At 44.4% G+C, this 8,603-nt stretch overlaps 1 pseudogene; it reads right to left on the bottom strand.

Annotated features, from left to right (window-relative positions):
- Positions 1 to 5,297: 5,297 nt before the first annotated feature.
- LOC100968975 (CBY1-interacting BAR domain-containing protein 1-like) lies at positions 5,298 to 7,441 on the bottom strand (annotated as a pseudogene).
- Between the last annotated feature and the right edge of the window lie 1,162 nt (positions 7,442 to 8,603).

Genomic DNA, 8,603 nt, shown 5'->3' with positions numbered 1-8,603 from the left:
CTGGGGGACCCAGCGCACCCTCCGCAGCTACTGGCCTGGGTGCTAAGCTCCTCACTGCCCGGGGCGGCGGTGCCGGCTGGCCATTCTGAGTGCGGGGCCTGCAGAGCCCACACCCAACCCGAACTCGTGCTGGTCTGCAAGCGCGGGCGCAGCCCCAGTTCCCGCCTGCGCGTCTCCCTGCACACCTCCCTGCAAGCAGAGGGAGTCGGCTCTGACCTCGGCCAGCCCAGAGAGGGGCTCCCATAGTGCAGCGGAGGGGTGAAGGGCTCCTCAAGCGTGGCCAGAGTGGGCCCCAAGGCGCAGGAGGCGCCGAGAGTGAGCGAGGGCTGCCGGCACGCTGTCACCTCTCAGTTCTATGTTCAGATTTTTGAGGAATCTCTATACCATTTTCCATAATGACAGTACTAATTTTTATTCCCACCAACAATGGGTTACAAAGGTTCCCTTTTCTCTACATCCTCACCAATACTTACCTTTCTTCTTTTTGATAAGAGCCATTCTAACAGGTGGGAGTGGTATCTCATTGCAGTTTTAATTTGCATTTCCCTGATGATTAGTGATGATGAGCACTTTTTTTTTCATGAACCTGATGACCACTTTTATGTCTTCTTTCGAGAAGTGTCTGTTCAGGTTCTTTGTCCATTTTGTAATTGGGTTATTTGTTTTCATGCCACTGAGTAGTTTGAATTCCTTGTATATTTTGGATACTAACCTTCATTACATATATAATTTGCAAATATTTTTTCCCACTCTGTGGGTTGTCTCATCACTTTGTTAGTTGTTTTCTTGTGCAGAAGCTTTTTAGTTTGATGCAATCTTGTCTATCTTTGCTTTTGTTGCCTGAACATTTGGGGTCCTATCCAAAGAAACCCTTGCCCAGACCAATGTCATGGAGCCTTTCCCTTATGTTTTTTTCTAGTAGTTTTACAGTTTCAGGTCGTATATTTTAAGTCTTTCATTCATTTTGAGTTGACTTCTATGCATGTGTAAGATAGGGATCTAATTTTATTCTTTTGCATGTGGAAATCCAGTTTTCCCAGCACCATTTACTGAAGAGATGATCCTTTGCCCATTGTATTTTTTTGATTCCCTTGTCAGAAATTAGTTGACCAGCTGGGTGCAGTGGCTCACACCCGTAATCCCACACTTTGGGAGGCTGAGGCGGGCAGATCACCTGAGGTCAGGAGTTTGAGATCAGCCTGGCCAACATGGTAAAATCTCGTCCCTACTAAAAATACAGAAATTAGCCGGGTGTGGTGGTGGGCACCTGTAATCCCAGCTACTCGGGAGGCTGAAGCATGAGAATCACTTGCACCCAGGAGGCGGAGGTTGCAGTTAGCTGAGATCATGCCGATGCACTCCAGCCTGGGCGACAGAGCGAGACTCTGTCTCAAAAAAAAAAAAAAGTTCATTGATTATCTGTGTTTGGATTTATTTTGGGACTCTATATTTGATTCCACTGGTCTATGTGTCTGTTTTTATGCCAGTATCAGACTGTGTTGGTTACTATAACTTTGTAATATAAATTTAAATCAGGAAGTGTCACGTTTCCAACTTTTTTTTTTTTCAGAATTGCTTTGGCTATTTGGGGTTTTTTTTTGCGATTCCATGTGAATTTTAGGATTTTTTCCTATTTCTGTGAAAAATGATACTGGAATTTCAGTAGAGAGCAAAACATTTTTTATCATATTGACTGCATTCTCTTACCTCAGTACAATAATTTGAAATTAATAAAAAATAGGCAACAAAGGATATATTTCTAGAGATTAAAAAACCTTCTAAAAACTTAAAAATCAAAAAATTATAACAATGATAATTACCAACAGTAGTTGAGCTTCTATGATGTGCCAGACATTCTTCCATGCATTTTACATGTTTAGCTCATTTAATCCTGATAGGACCCCAAGTAAGAACTGTCATTATTTCCACTTTACAGATAATGAAACTGAGGAACAGTGTGATTCTGCCCAGAGGCAGAACACATCCTTTTTAACACAACCCCAAACTGCTTCTTCACTTAGAAAATAATATGTAACTGAGGCCAGGGGTGTGGCTCATGCCTGTAATCCCAGTACTTTGGGAGGCTGAGGCAGGAGGATCATGAGGTCAGGAGTTTGAGATCAGCCTGACCAACATGGTGAAACCCCATCTCTACTAAAAATACAAAAATCAGCCAGGTGTGGTGGCGTGCACCTGTAATCCCAGCTACTCAGGAGGCTGAGGCAGGAGAATCGCTTGAACTTGGGAGACGAAAGTTGCAGTGAGCCAAGATTGTGCCACTGCACTCCAGCCTGGGTGACAGAGCGAGACTCTGTCTCAAAAAAAAAAAAAAAAATGTAACTGAATGATCATGAAAAGTATAATATGCAGAACACATCGAAAGTGTAGTAAGTACATAGCCATAAAAAAGAACAAAACCACATACTTTGCAGCAACATGGATATAGCTGGAGGCCATAATCCTAAGCGAATTAACGCAGGAACAGAAAACCAAATACCTCATGCTCTCATTTGTAAGTGGGAGCTAAACTTTGAGCACACATGGACATAAACGTGGGAACAACAGACACTGTGGACTACTAGAGCGGGGAGGGAAGTAGGGGAAGTGGACTGAAAAACTCCCTATTGGATACTATGCCACTACCTGGGTGGTGATGGGATCCACACCCCAAACCTCAGCATCATGCAATCTACCCACGTAACAAATCTGCCATGTACCCCTTGTATCTAAAATAAAAGTTGAAATTTTTTAAAAAGTGTAGTAAGTGGGAGGTGTATAATCTCAGATGCTTGTATCTTAGTAAAAAAGAAACGACTGAAAAGTAATGACGTAAACACTCAACAGAGTAAACCCCAAAATAGTAGATACAAGGAATTAATAGAAAGCATAAGTTGATGAAATGATAGAGAAGATTGTAAAGCCTAAAGCTGATTGACTGTAAAAACAAATAAAATGGAATGACTTGCAAGCAAGATTGAGTAGAAAAAATGAGATAAAGCACACACACAAATACACTAGGACTAAAATGAGTCATTGCAAAGAGGGAATAGAGGTTTTGAAAACCCTACGAGAATGCTGTTCACAACTTAATGACAATTGAAAAAAAAAGATAAAATGGACATTTTCCTAAAATAAATGTAACATATCAAAAGAGACTTGAAAAGGAACAGAAAACTTGCATACATCAATAATCATGCTTCCATGATTTTATCAGCAGTTAAAAATCAAACCATCAAAAACGCAATCTTACAAAGAAATGTTACATGTATAACAAATGGTTTTCTGAATAATCTAATAACTTTTTAAACAGAAAAAGAGGAATGTTTCCCAACTTATCTTATGAACACATATAATTTTGAACAGAACAATACAAAAATAAATTATAAGCCAATTTCATTTGTGGATATAGTTACAAAATCCTAAATAAATTTTGGCCAACATAGTTCTAGCAATATATAAATAAGAATATATCATGAACAAGTTGGATTTATCTCAGAGTGCAAAGATACTTTAAAATCAGAAAATTTTGCCCTCTCCCTCTCCCTCTCCCCACGGTCTCCCTCTCCCTCTCTCTCTCTTTCCACGGTCTCTCTCTGATGCCCAGCAGAAGCTGGACTATACTGCTGCCATCTCGGCTCACTGCAACCTCCCTGCCTGATTCTCCGCCTCAGCCTGCCGAGTGCCTGCGATTGCAGGGGCGTGCCACCACACCTGACTGGTTTTCGTATTTTTTTGGTGGAGACGGGGTTTCGCTGTGTTGGCCAGGCTGGTCTCCAGCTCCTAACCGCGAGTGATCCGCCAGCCTCGGCCTCCCGAGGTGCCGGGATTGCAGACGGAGTCTCGTTCACTCAGTGCTCAGTGGTGCCCAGGCTGGAGTGCAGTGACGTGATCTCGGCTCTCTACAACCTCCACCTCCCAGCCGCCTGCCTTGGCCTCCCAAAGTGCCGAGATTGCAGCCTCTGCCCGGCCGCCACCCCGTCTGGGAAGCGAGGAGCGTCTCTGCCTGGCCGCCCATCATCTGGGATGTGAGGAGCCCCTCTGCCTGGCTGCCCAGTCTGGAAAGTGAGGAGCGTCTTTGCCCGGCCGCCATCCCATCTAGGAAGTGAGGAGCGCCTCTTCCCGGCCGCCATCCCATCTAGGAAGTGAGGAGCGTCTCTGCCCAGCCGCCCATCGTCTGAGATGTGGGGAGCGCCTCTGCCCCGCCACCCCTTCTGGGATGTGAGGAGCGTCTCTGCCCGGCCGCCCCGTCTGAGAAGTGAGGAGACCCTCTGCCTGGCAACCGCCCCGTCTGAGAAGTGAGGAGCCCCTCCGCCCGGCAGCCGCCCCGTCTGGGAAGTGAGGAGCGTCTCCGCCCGGCAGCCACCCTGTCCGGGAGGGAGGTGGGGGTCAGCCCCCGCCAGGCCAGCCGCCCCGTCTGGGAGGGAGGTGGGGGGGTCAGCCCCCTGCCCGGCCAGCCGCCCCGTCCGGGAGGTGAGGGGCGCCTCTGCCCGGCCACCCCTGCTGGGAAGTGAGGAGCCCCTCTGCCCGGCCACCACCCCGTCTGGGAGGTGTGCCCAGCGGCTCATTGAGAACGGGCCATGATGACAGTTGCGGTTTTGTGGAATAGAAAGGGGGGAAAGGTGGAGAAAAGATTGAGAAATCGGATGGTTGCCGTGTCTGTGTAGAAAGAAGTAGACATGGGAGACTTTTCAGTTTGTTCTGTACTAAGAAAAATTCTTCTGCCTTGGGATCCTGTTGATCTGTGACCTTACCTCCAACCCTGTGCTCTCTGAAACATGTGCTGTGTCCACTCAGGGTTAAATGGATTAAGGGCGGTGCAAGATGTGCTTTGTTAAACAGATGCTTGAAGGCAGCATGCTCGTTAAGAGTCATCACCACTCCCTAATCTCAAGTACCCAGGGACACAAACACTGCGGAAGGCCGCAGGGTCCTCTGCCTAGGAAAACCAGAGAACTTTGTTCACTTGTTTATCTGCTGACCTTCCCTCCACTATTGTCCTATGACCCTGCCAAATCCCCATCTGGGAGAAACACCCAAGAATGATCAATAAAAAAAATAAAATAAAATAAAATAAAATCAGAAAATTTTGTTTATTTTGTCATACCAACAAATTGAGAAAAAATGGGAGCATCATGGGAAATACAGAAATAGCTCTTGATAAAATTCAACATCACTTCATGATAACATTTTGTTTTTACCAAAACAGGAGTAGAAGAGGACTTTCTTAACCTATTTTTTATTTCCCAAGAAAACAAAAACCTGAAACAAATTTGGCAAAATTTCAGATAAAGCCGAACAGTGGGCCCACAGGTGTTTGTAATATAATTCTCTGAACTTGTTTTTTTGTTTGTTTGTTTTTGGATCATCTGGATGTTAAATGAAAAAATAATTGAAATAATGGAGGAAGTGATAATGTAGAAAATTCATAAAATGAGACACTGATGAAAGGACAGAAAATAAATGATACCAAAAAATTAAGTGAAAGGGAATAAGATGACTATTGTTCATACCACATTTTACATGGTTAGACAATAAATATATAAAGGGTTCAAAGAAACGGACAATAGCAAAGAAGAGATGAAAATTTACAAGAAATAGAGAAAGAAATGAGAACAAAAGAAGGCAATCTAAATGAAAAGTAGAATGAAACAAAAAGGCAATTTGAAGCTAATAGAGTAGATTTTTGGAAAAAAGGGGTGTTAATTTTAAAAAGAAGAGGAGGAGGAGAAAAGAGACAACCCTCTTCCCAGTTCTGATAATATATTAAGCAAAACACTTCTTTTCAGGGTCAAGGGTTTCTTTCCCTCAGCTGTAGTAGAGAACAAATTGCTACGCTCAAGTCATTTTTTTTTTTTTTTTTGGATGTTGAAATGACTGGTGTGTAATATTTTTTAAAGCCTTCATTTTTGGTCAGCGTAAGTTTCCTTTAATTATTTTTCCATTTCTAGTTGAATTTCATTTTGAGCCTTACCATATCAAAGTGAGTATAAAGTTCTACAATTTAGTCATTGTGGATTTCATGTCATTTATGATGAAAATGGAAATGTGTAGTTTACTTGAGAAAATTGTCTTCTTCTGTAACATCTGACTCTTCATCCTCATTATCATCTGCTTGCTGATCCTTTCTTAGTTGGTAGTGGATACCTGTCCTGTTCCAGATACACACTTAGCTGACATGATCTCTGGTGAGGTGACTTTGAATTTGCTCTTACCATATCTAAACAAGATGAATAATCTGGTGCATACAGGGAATTTAGGAAAACCTCTAAATCTAAATCTTCATGCTCATCAATCTTTTGTATATTCTGGTAGGCAGCTGTGTAGACCTCTAAAGCTTTGCTGTGAAATAACATTTTGATTGTGATAAATTTGGAAAATATAGTCTTTATAGCCTTTATTTTCTGCCTTTCAAAGTTGTCAATAGTTTCCTCCAGATGATGACTTGTTCGGGTAGCATCCATTGCAGCTCTTTGTAATTCTGTGTCTGCCTTTGGTCCAAAGGAAGAAGGACCAAGCAATTGGCGCAGCCCCAAACCCCTGCTCCAGGGACTCCCCTCAGGAATGAGCCCCTCAGGCTCTCAAAGAGCCACTCCTCATGTGGTTTCTGGCTGAGCTGGGCAGTAACAACCTTAAAAAACTTTTTTTTTTTTTTTTTTTTGAGACGGAGTCTTGCACTGTCAGCCAGGCTGGAGTGTAATGGCATGATCTTGGCTCACTGCAACCTCCGCCGCTGGATTCACGCCATTCTCCTGCCTCAGCCTCCTGATTAGCTGGGATTACAGGCGCCCACCACCATGCCTGGCTAATTTTTTTTTTTTTTTTTTGTATTTTTAGTAGAGATGGGGTTTCACTATGTTGGCCAGACTGGTCTCGAACTTCTGACCTCGTGATCTGCCCGCCTCAGCCTCCCAAAGTGCTGGGATTACAGGCGTGAGCCACCATGCCTGGCCTAAAAAACGTTTTTTTTAAAGGTCGAAATTCAAAGGATACAATAACATGTCGATCAGATGAGGTGGGTTTCGCTGACCTGTTCCTTCTACCTGAGTTAATTGCTTAGCTTCTCGATTCCTTGCTGTGAATGTTGCTTTGGGGTCATCCCGTTTCATTTTTACAATGGTTCCATAAGCTTTCCAGGGTTCAACTACTTTGGCTTCAAGTCTTTCAATCTCTGCTTGTCAATAATCCTGAAGTTTGGCAAACTCATCAGCAAAGTTCATCAGGCCCAGCCTTAGATGTGGGGCCTCTGTAGCGGCATATGAGTTGATTTCATTCATCCTCGGTCCACTTTGTCTCGCAGTCTGGCAGTTTTCCGCACATAGGCAGCAAAGACTTGGCACAGTTCTCCCAAATGCTTCTCCACATTTGAGACAGCTGCTTGCAGTTGCTTGGTTTGAACGTTCCGGTTTTCCAGTGTGCATCTCAACATCTTGCCTGGCGCACAATGAGGGGCCCCGGGGGAGCCAAAGCCGGGGGCTCTAAGGCGCCTGGGTGCGCGCTGGGGTGCGAGCCGCCCTCACGTCATGATTCTGTGGTTCTGTGATGACTGATGACCTCTTTGTGAAGTCAGAGAGCTGTCGGCCAGGCAACATCTCTAAGTGGGGATGGAGGCAGCCATCTGCTGGTTGTAATTTTGGGGCAAAAGAACAGATAGCTACACTGTCCCCAAAATATCACACGCATGGAAGGATGTTGGAAATTAATGTTGGTGAAAAGAAAGTATATGAAAATGTCTTTATAAATTATAACATGCTATATAAGTGGCATTACGGTGATCAAAGGTAAAGCAACACATATTACAAGGATAAGATAAAATTTGATTACATAAGCACCTTAGCAGGCCTTAGGACATAAGAGGCGTCATCCATTTCTTCCTCCTTCTTGAGTGCCTGCAGGAGATGAATGAGACACAGTCTCCGCCCCCACAGAGCTTGCAATCTTTTAGGGGCAACCGGGTACTTATGCATGACGCCAGGCAGACAGTGATGAGTGCCATGAGAGCAACGGCTGCCTCCTGTAGGGACAGAAAACACTTTCTCTCTACGCTCTGAGTTTTCATAATTGACTCCAGGACAGTAGGCAGATGAACAGGAGAAAAAAACATGCACATTTATTACACGGATGGGAGCAGCAGGAGAAACAAAAGTGAGTACCCAAAACCCAGTGAAATTGACAAGCTTATCTACTTCTTCATAAAGAAGAGGGGATCGGGCATGTAGGCTGCTTAGGGGAGAATAAGTGCTTTTTGGGGAAGACGAACAGGTGATAGCCTATGGCGATGTCTGTGAGTGGCCCGGACCCCCAGTCTCTTCTCCTATGATACAGTGAATCTTGTCTCTGGAGGAGAAACTGAGTTCCTTTTTAGATCTATCTTTAAGGAGACAAGGAAAGTTCAGGGACAGCCCCTCCCTGTGATTAGGGGAGAAAGAGGAGCGAGACACAAGGGCAAGAGAAGGTCAGAGAGATCTTAGTGCTGAGGCCGTTGCTGAAGCCTTCCAATCTCCTCCAGTTCAAAGTACTCTGCAGGCCAGAGCGCCATATGTTCAGGTAGCTTTTTCTGAGCCCCAGCAATGGTCGGCTGTGACATCCAGGAAGGCTCTGAAGAG

The sequence above is a fragment of the Pan paniscus genome, chromosome 3 (genome assembly GCF_029289425.2).
Source record: "Pan paniscus chromosome 3, NHGRI_mPanPan1-v2.0_pri, whole genome shotgun sequence".
NCBI lineage: Eukaryota > Metazoa > Chordata > Mammalia > Primates > Hominidae > Pan > Pan paniscus.
The sequence above is the reverse complement of the archived record's forward strand: the minus strand, read 5'-3'. Positions and strand labels throughout refer to the sequence as shown.